This window comes from Sphaerodactylus townsendi, linkage group LG02 (assembly GCF_021028975.2).
Source record: "Sphaerodactylus townsendi isolate TG3544 linkage group LG02, MPM_Stown_v2.3, whole genome shotgun sequence".
Taxonomy (NCBI): domain Eukaryota; kingdom Metazoa; phylum Chordata; class Lepidosauria; order Squamata; family Sphaerodactylidae; genus Sphaerodactylus; species Sphaerodactylus townsendi.
In genome coordinates this window covers 163,417,175-163,432,074 of record NC_059426.1, presented here as the reverse complement: position 1 = coordinate 163,432,074, position 14,900 = coordinate 163,417,175, and the positions used below count along the sequence as shown (strand labels likewise).

General features: G+C 47.1%; 1 protein-coding gene across 1 annotated transcript in view; it reads right to left on the bottom strand.

The window, feature by feature from the left end:
- Positions 1-11,804, bottom strand: part of TNFAIP2 (TNF alpha induced protein 2) — a 29,151-nt gene extending 17,347 nt beyond the window's left edge. The window contains exon 1 of the mRNA XM_048487125.1: positions 11,692-11,804. The gene's annotated coding sequence lies outside the window, so the exon portion shown is untranslated. The remainder of the gene's footprint in view (positions 1-11,691) is intronic.
- Positions 11,805-14,900: the final 3,096 nt, after the last annotated feature.

The following is a 14,900-nucleotide window of genomic DNA, read 5'->3' as shown; positions in this document are numbered from 1 at the left end:
AGAGCTCCGAGAAGCTGTGGCTTGTGTGTGGGAGTATACACTGGCGTGTGTGGGAGTATACAGGCTAATCTGAATTCCCCAGATAAGCCTCCACAGCTCAGGCAGCAGAGCGGGGAATCAAACCCGGTTCCTCCAGATTAAATACACAAGCTCTTAACCTCCTACGCCAAAGCCTGCTGGGCGGCCTTGGGTTAGTCCCAGTCCTCTCAGAACTCTCTCAGGCTCAGCCCACGCAAAGGCAGGCAACGGCGAACCATCTCTGAAAGTCTCTTGCCTTGAAAACCCTACTGGGTTGCCATTGGTCATCTGTGACTTGAGGACACACACATCCACACATCCACCAAAATATCAGAAAATATCTGTTGTTGTGGGAAGAGATTTGTAAGCCGTTTTTGAGACTCCTTACAGTTGAGAAAAGGGGTGTATAAATCCAAACTCTTCTTTAAACTCTTCTAATAATTCTGAGCATTGCTATAGTACCTTGGTGGCGAACCTCTGGCACTCCAGATGTTATGGACTACAATTCCCATCAGCCCCTGCCAGCATGGCCAATTGGCTATGATGGCAGGGGCTGATGGGAATTGTAGTCCATAACATCTGGAGTGCCAAAGGTTTGCCACCACTGCTTATAGTACCTTTCAAGCAGTCAATACACTCCACACACATAATCACATAGTGATGTAGGATGCAAGCAGGAAACTTGTATGGAAAACAGACATGCGGCAAATGGAAGCAGCACAGACTGTCGAGCAGCTGAAAATGGGGGGGCACAAGCTGAGGTGAAAATGAAAGTAAGTGCTCTAACGTGTGTGTGTGTGTGTGTGTGTGTGTGTGTGTGTGTGTGTGTGTGTGTGTGTGTGTGTGTGTGTGTGTGTGTGTGTGTGTGTGTGTGAGGCAGAAAATATAAGACGCCTCCTGCCTGTTTGTGTTCGCACAGCTAGGAAGGAGACGTTTTTAAGATGACTTGTGGGGGAAAGTCCACATTTTAGCGACTGTGAAATAAGACGTCTTGAGCAAAAACAAAACGTCCTAAGGACGTCTTGGGGAGAAGGCTGTGCAAACTTCCTCCCCATGACGCCTTTTCCCCCCACCCTCAGGACATCTTACCCTGTTTTCCCAAATATAAGACATCCCCCGAAAATAAGACATAGTAGAGGTTTTGCTCAAGTGTGAAATATAAGGCATCCCCCGAAAGTAAGATGTAGCAAAGTTTTTGTTTGGAAGCATGCCAGTCGAACAGAACACAGAAAAATAAGACATCCCCTGAAAATAAGACATAGCGCATCTTTGGGAGCAAAAATTAATATAAGACACTGTCTTATTTTTGGGGAAACACGGTATTTGTGCTGTGTAAAAAGGGCCAAAATCTGACTGTGCCATTTTAAATCTATCACAAATGGTTGTTTTCGCTGCCACAAACTGGCATGCCTGCCTTTGGAGGAGGACAGAGCAGATTCATCAACTCTACTTCCAGTTTCTACAAGTCAGTAATTAATTTGGAAGTGTTTCGATCAGCAGTTGTTTAAGAGGGAAGGTTATGTCTGACCACAGAGCAGGTGGCAATGGATATCTGCTGCAGGGTAACTAGAGGGAGGCAATTTCCCCGGCCACTCAAAGCAGGGGAGAAAATTCCCAAGACATCACGACCAACACCGATTAAACAGGTATTGGCCTCCTATTCTGGCTGGAGCTTGACTGAACATTCCCAGGTTTGGTTTAATGAGATCTCCAAATGCAGGAAACTGCAACCCACTGGACAAACAAGCTCTGACTTCCTAAGGTGCCTGTAGGAGGATGTCACAACAGCTTAAAGATCAAGCAGTTAAGGAAACATTCAGTCAAACTCTGACTAGTTAGACAAACGAGAAGAACATGCTCTCTCAATGAGGAAACTATGGTCACACTCAATACCACCAAGACTGCTTTCACATGGGGATTTTCCTCAGCATGACCAACCGGAAACTTCTGTGGTATTTCAAAGCTTATAGATCAGTGGTTCTCAACCTTCCTAATGCAGCGACCCTTTAATACAGTTCCTCATGTTGTGGTGACCCCCAACCCTAACATTTATCCATTTAACTGATGGAGAACACTGATGCAGAGTCTTAGGCGACCCCTGTGAAACGGTCATTCGACCCCCAAAGGGGTCCTGACCCACAGGTTGAGAACCGCTGGTATAGATGATGTTGTGCCTTGTGTAGGCACAAGTGTATGGCTCCCATATATTCTCCCCTTTTGATCCAGATTAAAAAATAAATCTACTTCAATCCAACTCAACGGGTAAACTACAGGGGGGCTGCAGGTGGAATATCCATCTAGTTTGTCCTAATTCACGTATCCTAATGCTGGATCCCAAATTCAGTGAAACTTCTCTTTAGTGTAGCATTGCCCCCAAAGTTTCTTCTGTTGGCTACATGTACAAATATGTAATTCTCCATTATAGTGAGAGTTCCTATAGTCCAAGTCCTAGTACTTCCAAAAGACATGGGTATGGATAGCACAGAGGATGATACCATTTTCTGTTGAAGAGTTGTGGTGGATGTGTGTTATGCGTGATTAGATTACACTAAGACCATATAGTCTAAATATCTGGAGATTTTGGGGCTGGTGGCTGAGAAGGATGGGGTTTGGGGAGGGGACAGGCTTCAATAGGGCATAATGCCATAGAGTCACCTTCCAAAGCGGCCATTTTCTCCAGGTGAACTGATTTCTGTCACCTGGAAATGGGTTGCAATAGTGAGAAACCTCCAGGTACCACCTGGAGGTTGGCAAGCCTAACAGAGCTAGAACTTCCTGGACAGACGGTCTCTGCTTGAGCACCTCCAGAGAGAAAGAACTGAGCCAGCCAGGTCTCCTACTTTGCCATGTCTCCCCTGCTAGGCTGATGCCACCCCGCCCCCCACTAGCTGGGACAGTGGAGGGAAAATGAGAAAAGACATCACTTCCTGCGCAAACCAGAAGTGATGCGCTCTAGCACTCTCTATTTCATTATTCTCTCTATTTCATTCTCACCACAGCAATCTTGAGAGGCTGAAAGAATAACTGGTCCAAAGTCACCCAAAATGTTTCCATGGCTGAATGGAGAACGTGGCTCTCACAGATCCCAGCTTGGCACTTTAACCACTATGACACACTGCTTTCTATGCAAATCCCTACATTAGCGACAGTGATCTCTGGAAGACCAGATGACTCTGTTGAATCTAATAGAAACATTTAAAAAATTTTTTAAGAAGAAATATAATTTTTTCGGTGGGGGGGATCGCAGCATTTCCGTAAGGTGGAAAAAGCTACTTGGAACAAACAAACTGTTCATGAACTAGTGATTGACAGCTGCCTTTGTGTTGCAACCGTCACAAAAAATGTTGTAAGCCTGTTTTAATCCATCCTTTTGTTTGTTCAGTGGTGACAGGAAACTGGGAAATCTTGGCATGCGGGCTTCTTAAGGGAGGGCCGTGCATCAAGAATGACACTCCAGGAATAATGGCTCTATAATTTCCCTTGCCTGGAACTTCGCCAAAAATGGGAAAGCGTTGTACGATCGGGAGAGCTGTCTTTCATGAACTGCATTATACAGTAGCTGTAGAACGTAATATGCATGTCAGTCTTATGCGTGTTTGTTTGGAAGCAAACCCCACTGCTTTCAACCAGGCTTTCTCCCAAATAATTATGGAAATAATTGAAGTTTTTTTAAAAAATTTTTTTGTAGAGATGCCTTCTGTTAATGCAAAAAAAGGAGGGGGGAGTCAACAGCCTCTATAAACTATAAAACAAAAAAGTCCAAACTGTAAAACAAAGAGCAATAATAGTCCCTTTTATGTCACACTGATCTTCCCCGAGAGAATTAAGGAAAGGATCAGTTTTGGCTGGATTGGGCCCTGACAGTGCAGCGAATGCAGCCGAAAAGATTTGCGCCATCCATGACTAAGCAAAATTGCCCATGAAAGTCCTCGTTTGTGACACAGCAGGTGAACGCATCTCCACACCTTGACATAATTAAGGACTGAAACACACGTCAAAGGCGTGTCCTGCTTCCGGGAACATCCTCAGTGTATTAAAAGCTGTCTCTGTAATTTCGCTCCAATTCAAAAGCATGTCACAATAGTCTAAAAGTCAAATGAAAGCAACCATTTCCAACCCTTTTGTACATATGAACATAAGAACAAGCCAGCTGGATCAGACCAGAGTCCATCTAGTCCAGCTCTCTGCTACTCGCAGTGGCCCACCAGGTGCCTTTGGGAGCTCACATGCAGGATGTGAAAGCAATGGCCTTCTGCTGAGCACCTGGTCTGCTAAGGCATTTGCAATCTGAGATCAAGGAGGATCAAGATTGGTAGCCATAAATTGACTTCTCCTCCATAAATCTGTCCAAGCCCCTTTTAAAGCTATCCAGGTTAGTGGCCATCACCACCTCCTGTGGCAGCATATTCCAAACACCAATCACACGTTGCGTGAAGAAGTGTTTCCTTTTATTAGTCCTAATTCTTCCCCCCAGCATTTTCAATGAATGCCCCCTGGTTCTAGTATTGTGAGAAAGAGAGAAAAATGTCTCTCTGTCAACATTTTCTACCCCATGCATAATTTTATAGACTTCAATCATATCCCCCCTCAGCGGCCTCCTCTCCAAACTAAAGAGTCCCAAACGCTGTAGCCTCTCCTCATAGGGAAGGTGCTCCAATCCTTCAATCATCCTCGTTGCCCTTCTCTGCACTTTTTCTATCTCCTCAAAATCCTTTTTGAGATGCGGTGACCAGAACTGGACACAGTACTCCAAGTGCGGTCGCACCACTGCTTTATATAAGGGCATGACAATCTTTGCAGTTTTATTCTCAATTCCTTTCCTAATGATCTCCAGCTGAAAAGTTTACACTCCTCCATGAAGTTCTTTGCAAGCTCAGTCATGTGACCTGCTCGAGGGCAGCATCGTTCCCCCTCCCACCTTTCTCGTTTCTGTTTTCTGTTTGCGGAACATGGTCATCTGAATGTCACAGATCATTTGGGGTTCTGATGAGGGAAGCATTCTTCTTGGCGCTGTGCGGGTGTAAGCGATGGGGCTTGATGACTTGTCCCGTGACATGCCTTGAGAGCAGCAGTGGTTAAGAGAAGGTGCACTTTAATCTGGAGAACCGGGTTTGATGCCCTGCTCTGCTGGTTGAGCTGTGGAGGCTTATCTGGGGAACCAGATTTGCTTGTGCACTCCCAACACATGCCTCCTGGGTGACCTTGGGCTAGTCACAGTTCTTCGGAGCTCTCTCAGCTCCACCCACCTCACAGGGTGTTTGTTGTAGGGAGAGGAAGGGAAAGGAGATTGTAAGCCCCTTTTGAGTCTCCTTACAGGAGAGAAAGGGGGGATATAACTCTTCTTCTTCATGCCCCATTTTTCTTCATAAGCTATGCTTTCCAGAGATGTCGAACGTATTTGCATCTACAGGATGTGTTAACAGAAGGCATGAGCAAGCCACACTTCTACGAACTCACATTCCTCAAGTCATTACATGTATGCGTAACCTGTAACTGTCAATTGCAACATTCTCCAATGGCTGCTGTTGTCTTTTCATTGGATTTACACAAATAGATCCAAATCTCTGACTGGCTGTGCAATATGCTATCTTTGAGATTCTTAGAATTTGTTTTGACAGTAAGGATCTCCATAGCATGACAGAGTTGGCCACCTCTAGCAATACAAAAGTCCGACCATAATACTTGTTCACGTTAAGCGAATTGGCTGGAGAACCTCTGTTGACAGTTTTTATCCCTTGGCATATACAGACTGTACTTCCAAGCTTGTTTGTAAAAGCTAAAGTAGATTACAGGGTCTGGGCTTTTGAATTTTTGCGAGGTTCAGTGGTAAACACAATGAGATGAATAGGTTCAATCCAAACCAAAAACCCATAGCCCTTAATGCCCCCCCCAAAGTTTATCTACACACAAACTAAATCTGATCCACTTCATGAGAAAACCCATATAAAAAGGAATAAATTGCACCTATTTTTAAAAGATCATGAAAAGTATAAATATGTTCATTGTGAAAAGTCATCTACATACTTTAAAATTGGTTCCGTGAAAGAATTTCACCAGTGTGTTATAGATCTCACCAGTTTGCACTGGATTAAAGTTTTTAAAAACTATATTTGAGCCTTTTTACAGAGTCAAATATGACTTCAAACATCACATGTAATTTTTCACAACAGTTTTTTTTTCTGGAGTGTTGTGTGGTTTCTGGGCTGCATGGCCATGTTCTAGTACAGGGGTAGGGAACCTTTAACACTCAAAGAGCCATTTGGACCCTTTTTCCACGGGAAAAGAAAACACTTGGAGCCGCAAATAATTTTTGACATTTAAAATAAAGATAACACTGTATATATTGGGTTTTTTTTACCTTTTACTCCGCTCATTCTGAGAAGTGCGTGGATGCATCCGCCCTGGCAAGGATGGGGCCAGCAGCTTGGCCTCGCCGGCTGCTGGGAAAGTGCCCGCCCCGCTCAAACTGGGCGGGTGAGAGGGGAAGCCCGCGGTGCGGCCCTGTCGGCCACGGGCAATTGGTGCGCCTGCCCTGCTGCCTGCAGGGCGGGCAAGGATGAAGCCGGCGGCTCGGCCTCGCCGTCCGCCGGGAAAGCACCTGCCCCGCTCCAATGGGGCGGGCGAGAGGGGAAGCCTCCGGCACAGCCCAGCTGGCCGTGGGCAGTTGGTGCACCTGCCCTGCTGCCTGAAGGGCGGGCAAGGATGGGGCCGGCAGCTCGGCTCGTGGAGCCACCGTGCAAGGGCAGAAGCGCCGCATGAGGCTCTTGAGCCGCAGGTTCCCTACCCCTGTTCTAGTAGCATTTTCTCCTGACGTTTCGCCAGCATCTGTGGCTGGCTTCTTTGGAGGATCCTGAAGATGCCAACCACAGATGCAGGCGAAATGTCAGGAGAAAAGGCTACTAGAACATGGTCATACGGCCCGGAAACCACACAACACCCCAGTGATTCCGGCTGTGAAAGCCTTCGACAAAACAGGTTTTTTTCTGTCTAATATTATAAGCACAAAATAGTCTCAATATAGTTTCTCAGTAGTCTGAAATACAGTTTCTAAAAACTTGGTTCAATGCAAACTCCTGGAACAATGACATACTGATGAAATCCTCCAGTGGGCTGATAACACTGCAATCCTAAAACCACTTTCCTGCAAGTAAGCCCACTGAATAAAATGGGGCTTACTTCTCAAAGAACAATCGTATGCTGTTCTACTTAGAATCCTGTGGGGCTTACTACTGGGAAAAGACTTATTTAGGATGGCAAGGTTAAACTTCTATTGGCAAAATGGACCAGGATTTTCCCAATATATAATTGCTTAAGCAGCTGGCAGTCAAAAGTTTCAAAAATTATTCTTTTTTTTAAATAATAAGAACATAAGAACTAGCCTGCTGGATCAGACCAGAGTCCATCTAGTCCAGCACTCTGCTACTCGCAGTGGCCCACCAGGTGCCTTTGGGAGCTCATGTGCAGGATGTGAAAGCAATGGCCTTCTGCTGCTGCTGCTGCTGCTCCCGAGCACCTGGTCTGCTAAGGCATTAGCAATCTGAGATCAAGGAGGATCAAGATCGGTAGCCATAGAGCGACTTCTCCTCCATAAATCTGTCCTTTTAAAAGCTATCCAAGTTAGTGGCCATCACACCTCCTGTGGCAGCATATTCCAAACACCAATCACACGTTACGTAAAGAAGGGTTTCCTTTTATTAGTCCTAATTCTTCCGCCCAGCATTTTCAATGGATGCCCCCTGGTTCTAGTATTGTGAGAAAGAGAGAAAAATTTCTCTCTGTCAACATTTTCTGCCCCGTGCACAATTTTATAGACTTCAATCATATCCCCCCTCAGACGTCTCCTCTCCAAACTAAAGAGTCCCAAACGCTGCAGCCTCTCCTAAGACCACTGCATGCATAAAACAGAATTATTTCAAAGTCTGTCTATAGTGACACATATATTTTCTGATAGATGTCCTTTGTTTATTTTATATAGGACTGGCATTCGAGTACAGTTGTTCAGATTTATTTGTTGTACCTTTTGAGAGATCAGCCTTCTGTGAGTTAAGAAACTGAGTTTAAAGCCTGGGGGAGAAAAGAGAAATCCCCCCTCCACACACACAAATGACAATTTCAACAGTTGTCAAATAGCCTTGAACTTGAATTGGTCTACAACACAAAAAGATTTCTGCCACGTGCTTGCAATCTTAACGGAGCTACGCACAAGAAAGAAGTTGGTGCATCTGAGAACGGGCACCCACAGCACTATCAACTGCATAAGGGAGTTCAAAGCTGATAAGATCAAGGGTCTGCAGCTTTTTGTAATTTAAAGAGCTAAATAATATCAACATTCAGAGCAAAATGGCAACGAAAACCCGGGTAAAGCAAGAAAGCAAGCAAACTGTCATCACCAAAAACGATACCACTTGACATGATTGATAATTGCCATGTTGATCAATAAGCCATCAAAATTCCACTGGTTGTTGGTAAAAGTAAAGGTGCCCGTGCATGCACTGGACCATTATTGACCCATGGGATGATGTCACATCACAACGTTTGCATCACAACATCAGATGGCGTTTACGGGGTAGTTTGCCATTGCCTTCCCCAGTTGTCTACAGTTTACCCCCAGCAAGCTGGGTACTGGTTGCTGAGCACTCTTCATTAGGAAGTGACCCTGGCAAGATCTCATATGAAGTAACTAGCGGGGCCCAGCCACGCGTTGCTGTGGCAATTGTCCTTCTCATCACAGTCCACAACCCACACAGATGTCCATGCAGGTCCAATGATCCACAGAATAGCCTTTTGGGGTGGTCAAATGGAATCCCTCTTTCCTTTTTCAATGCACATTGTTATATGGTGCTGTCTTGTTTTTTAGTATAAGGTAACCCGTTTCCATTCCACAATGGAACTGTCCAGAGTGCGAATCCCGCTGTCCATGAGGCTGGTTGACACGCACAGTCCTGGCTTGGGGAAGGCAGAACTGGGGCAAGCAGGCTGTCCCAGTCAGGCAGCAGAGGCAGGGTGGTGAGGCGCTCAGATCGAGGCCAGCTCCCTGGGTTCTTAAAGGGCCACGTGCAAAAGAAGTGGAGCCGGTAGTGCTGGTTCGCCTCCACTCCGTGGATTTTCTTAGAAGAAAAAGGCAAACTCCAGCTCGCTTTTAGTAAAAGAGAGCTGTGGCGAATATGGGTGAGGAAGTGGGTAAGTGGTGTTTGGATGTGAGGGAGGGCAGAATGAGGTGTGTGAGGATGAGCTGGATGTGTATTGTGTGGTAGCAGTGGGTGAGGCACAGAGAGTGAAAGTTATCTGTGTGTGAGGGGGGAACCCCACCTGACGTCTCCCATGGCAAAGTGTGTATGTGTTTCACTTCCACTCATATTACCTAACAGTGTTACCTATTTACTGTTTTCACTGCTCATCTCTGCCCATCTTTGCGAACATCCTAAGCCCTCATACCAAGCCCTCATGCCACAGACAGACAGGCTGCATGAACATTCTAAGGGTGACAGTTAAACACAGCCAGGTTCATGGCCTGGTGCGCCAGGAAAAAGACGTCTTGCCTGGCTCAGGTATGGACTTTCGGCGATTTGAAGGTCCGATTACCTGCCCGCAACAGGAAGGAACATCATGTGAAAATTTGGGGGCAATCCGTCTAGCCGTTTCGGCGTTAGGGAATGACTAACAAAGTCACTGTTTGCTTTTTATATATGTAGGTAAATACACAGAAGAGTATTCCTGCACATTGTTTTAATGCTGTGGCACACATCCACACATAGCTCATACTTGGAGTGACTGGTGACCGTTCACTGCTAGATTTCCCTCTCTGTAACCGTTTCACCCCATGAAAATCTTTGCTTGCCTTCAGCTTTCCACACTGGTAATTCTAGCATCCTGAAAGCCCTTCAGTAAAGTTTAAGTGAACGGTTTCATTTTCTTTTTCTTTTTTTGAAGAGCCAAATTTAGCTTTCAACTAAACCCCCACTTGGCTCTGCAGGCTGTCCTGGGCTGTCCTGAGCCAGGCAGAACTGTGAACCTGAAGGCTGTGTCTACACGGAGATTTTCTGCCTTTTGGATTCCAAATTGGAGCAGTTATTCTACCAACTGTCATTTCCTTATTCTCAATGTGTTCTTTCCCTCACCCGTTTGGGTCCGATCTTTTGGGGAATAGCAGAGTTCAGGTGCATTATCATGCCATCGGGAAGGAAGCGTTTCCAGGGATGCTGCATCAGCATAATTTCCCATGCTGCATCACCACAGCACTTAAAAAAATAAATAAATTGATAATTGCTGCACCAGCATTTGCTCTAAGGCTCATTCCGCACATGCAGAATAATGCACTTTCAAACTGCTTTCAGTGCTCTTTGAAGCTGTGCGGAATAGCAAAATCCACTTCCAAACAGTTGTGAAAGTGTTTTGAAAATGCATTATTTTGCGTGTGCGGAAGGGGCCTAATGGTGCAACAGCAATTACTGTCTTTTAAAGCCTTCTGGTGATGCACACAGCGGGAATTGTGGAGAAATGACCAGTCCTGGCGGGAAAGCATGCACAAAATGCCTCTGTGGAAACTCTGTTGCTGGTGTATATCCCTCTACTCACAATGGCAAAGAAAAGAACACAGAAGACTCTATGATGTGTGGATGCTCTGGGCACAACCACTCCTCACTGAACATCCAAACATATGTGCCCCTGAATACCGGACGCAAGCATGTCTGAACGCATTGTGATTTGGATCTGAGAGTGCCAACAGCTTGTCGGCTGACTCACACACACCTGATTCCTGCACATCAATTGCTCCGGTCACTTGTGACGGGCACATGTGAAGGTGCCCTCCCAGATTAACCGGCATGGGCGGAAGATTCACAACATCCCTCATCTCACCCATCCCAAGGCTTTTCAGCGCAGCTAATTCACCCCCTTCGACCTTTTGAGCGATCCGCCCAGCAAAACAAGCCCTCCCTCCTTGGGCTCTGAGGATCACATTGCAAGCCAGCGTCCAGCGTTGTGCAGGAGTGGGCATGTCTCCAGCTGCCACAACAGGCAGGAGTCCGCCGACAAGACTAATGCAGTTTATTCACAGGTGAGAGGTCACCATGTGCAGAAAGCATGCACCTGACCCAGGGGAGATATTTTTCCAAAGATACAAGAAGCAAGAGAGGGGAAACACCCACCCCAAATTTATGCAGAGACACCCGCCCCAAATTTACCCACTTTATATGTGCACTCCACATATCTGAAGAATTTACCCACCCACCCAAAACACACTGTGTGCTGCTAGAACAGATGTTACTTGTCTTCAAGGGGCCAACAGACTCGATCCTCAGTGGGCATTAAGGGACCGTGGACGCATCTTCTGGGATCTGAAAAGCCACTTATAGGACGAGGCAGACGGCGCGGGGACGCCGCTGCTGGGTAGCCCCTCTTTGCAGATCCCGGGTCTCCTTCTGGGAGGGGGGCTCTTTGCAGACCCCGGGTCTCCGGGGGGGGGGGGGGCGTTGCAGATCTATTCCAGGGTCTCCTTCGGGAAGCGACCGCGGGGCGCCCTGCTTACTGACGGCTGCGCAGATCTGGTTGCAGGGTCACGGCGGGGGGAAGCAGAAGGCGACAGCGTGGAGGGGAAGGCGAAGGAGGGAGAGCGGGGCGGGGGGGCCAAGAAGCCCCCCAGGAAAGTCTGATATGGGGCGAGGCAGGACTTACAGAGGCCGGCGGCGGGGCTGTCCGGGGCTCGGCAGGGCAGGGCGCGCGCGCTCGGAGCTCTCCACGAGGTTTGGAGGCGCTCGGCCGGGCGCTCGGCGCTATATAGGCGCCCGGGGAGGCGGCGCCGCGCTCGGGGAAACTCCGCCTGGGAGAAGGGGGAAAATCCGAGGGAGGCGGAATTTCCTTGCAGCCGGCGAAGGGCTCGAGACGGAAAGGGGGTGGGGGTGAGGAAGGGGCGGGGGGGGGGGGCGGGAGCTGCGCGACCCCTGGAGGAGAAGAGTCACCCAGGGGCTCTCCATCGCCCAGGCTGGCCAACGCGGGGTGCTGATTGGCTGGCAGCGCAGCTGCTGAACGTCCAAACCCAGACAGTGCAGACTACTTAAGAAAGACTGTATCGCAGTGACGGCGAACCTTTTGGAGACCGAGTGCCCAAACTGCCACCCCAAACCCACTTATTTATCGCAAAGGGCCAACACGGCCATTTAACCTGAATACTGAGGTTTTAGTTTAGATTTAGAAGAAACAGTTGGCTCCGAGGCGTGCGTTAGTACTCAGGAGTAAGTTTGGTGGTAGTCGGTGGCTTTGCTTTGAAGCAACCGTGCAACTCTTCCAACGGGTGAATCACGACCCTATGAGGGTTTGCTCAGAAGCAAGCCCCATTGCCAGCAACCGAGCTTACTCCCAGGTAAAGGATCGCGCTTTAGTTCTTCGCATGAAAATCAGTGGGGTTGAACAGCGCTTCACAGGGTTACCTACACTGCTTCCCCAAAACTAGGTCTTAGGTTTAATGCTAATAATCGAGCCCAGCGGCCCAGCCTAGATGTGTATGTGTGTGTGTGTGTGTGGGGGGGGGGGAACAGAGTCGTCGTCCCCACACACACACATCTAGGCTGGCCTGGGCAACCTTGTAGGCAACCCTGTGAAGTGCTGTTAAACCCCACTGATTTTCATGTGCACGTGCCCACAGAGAGGGCTCTGAGTGCCACCTCTGGCACCCGTGCCATAGGTTCGCCACCACTGCTGTATTGGATAGTTGACGGCAGGAATCAGCTGGCTGTTGTGGGCGCTCCAGGCTGCGTGGTTGTGATCTGGGAGTTTTTGCTCCTAACGTTTCACCCGCACCTATGGCTGGCACCTTCAGAGGCATGTCAAGGGGAGATGTGCTTCTCTCTATCCCTTGCTGCGCCAGCCACCTTGCACTGTGCCAGCCATAGATGCCGACAAAATGTTAGGAGTGAAACTACCAGACCATGGAAAACCCACAACATTTATTAAAGACTTTTGGAGGGGGTGCGCGCATGCGTTAATTTATCGTCGATCCTCTGAGGATGCGAGCCACAGATGCAGCCAAAACATCAGGAGAGAATGCTGCTAGAACACAGCCATACAGCCCAGAAACCACACAACACCTCACTGTTAATTTATCATTTGTTACCTTGTCAATATTATCTGTGTGTAAGGCAACAAAGGATTTTTCCACTTCTGCTAAAACTGAGAGACAGATTGGATTATTTTTGTATTCAGTGTTTGTTGGGAGTGTTTGTTGTATTCAGTGTTTGTTGGGAGGTAAAAATCCTTGTGCAACGCTGGAGGTGGCAAAACTTTTGGCGGGAGCTTTTAAACCCCCCCCCCCCCACCCAATATGTATTTTAAAATGAAAACTGTATGTAAGCTTAAAGAACAATAACCATTTCGGATGGTAAGACTGTCTTATTTTTCAGATTTGTTTGTGTATGGTTTGTTTTGTGTACACATGTTTATTAATGGTAATAAATTTAACGGAACTGAACTGATTTATCATTTAAATTTTGATCAGTGCCTTGACCTTGATATCCCAGGCTCAGGCTAGCCCCATCTCCTCAAATCTGGGAAGTGAAGCAGCGAGGGCCCAGGCAAGTATTTGGATGGGAGACAGCCAAGGAATACAAGGGGCGTGACACGGAGACAGGCCACGGCCAACCACTTCCTAATGCCTCTTGCCTTGAAAACCCTCTGGAGTTGCCATAAGTCGCCTGCAACTTGAAGGCACTTTGCACAAACATTTCAATCAATATTTAGGAAGTAGACCAAGTACATCTGCACTGCAAGTCTCGAAACACTTTCATAGGGTTACCAGCAGGATTGCCACTTCCTGTTGGAAAAGTCCTGAAGATTTGGGGGTGGGGGGTGGAGCCTGAGGAGGGCGGGGTTTAAGGAGGGGATGGACTTCACTGGGGTATGCTGCCATAGAGCCCAGCTTCCAAAGTGGCTATTTTCTCCATGGGAACTGATCTGTGCCCAAGCCTGAATTGCCTGAAGATCTCCAGCTACCACCTGGAGATTGGCAGCCCTACCACGGCCTCTCCCCTCCTCAAATCTTCTCCTGGCTCCACTGTTCAGATCCAGGAATTTCCCAGATGGCAACTCTAGGGGGTAAACACTTTGTCAGTTGAAGAATAGACCTGTGTCGGATTTTAGTAGAACGGCTCAGGACTGCCCTGTTAAATATATTCACATGTTACCAAAAATACTGAAGCCTTTCTAGATATGCTGATAACTTACAGATTGATAATGAAAAGCAAGTAACCATCTTTAATTCTTTTTAGCACATGAAGAAGAATTGGATTTATACCCCCCTTTCTCTTCTGTAAGGAGACTCAAAGGGGCTTCCCTCCCCACCACAACAGACAACTTGTGCGTTGGTGGGGCTCCAAAGAAGTGTGACTAGCCCAAGGTCACCCAACTGGCATGTGTTGAAGTGCACAAGCTAATCTAGTTCATCAGATAAGCCTCCACAGCTCAAGTGGCAGAGTGGGGAATCAAACCCGGTTCCCCAGATTAGACTGCACCTGCTCTTAACCACTACACCACATGGGCAATGCAGTTCTCTGCAGAAATACTCCAACATTAAACCCACCCATGTCGCTCATTGATTTCACCCACACTAGAACTAAAACAGCTTCTTATGGTGTTGCTCCTGTTAATTAAAATTCCTCCCCACCAATGAATCAGCTGGAACCTTAGTTGCAATTTAATAAATGACTTTTTAATGAAGAGAAAGTATAAATTAACTTACGATGGAGTCAACGAACCACATTTAATAAGCAACTTAATAAAGGAATCTATATAAACCCAATTAGAAATCAATGTATAACTTCATACAACTAAAGCAATAATGTTTTCTTTCTCTTTGACACATTGACTAGAACCAAAAAAGCCCTTATGTCTCA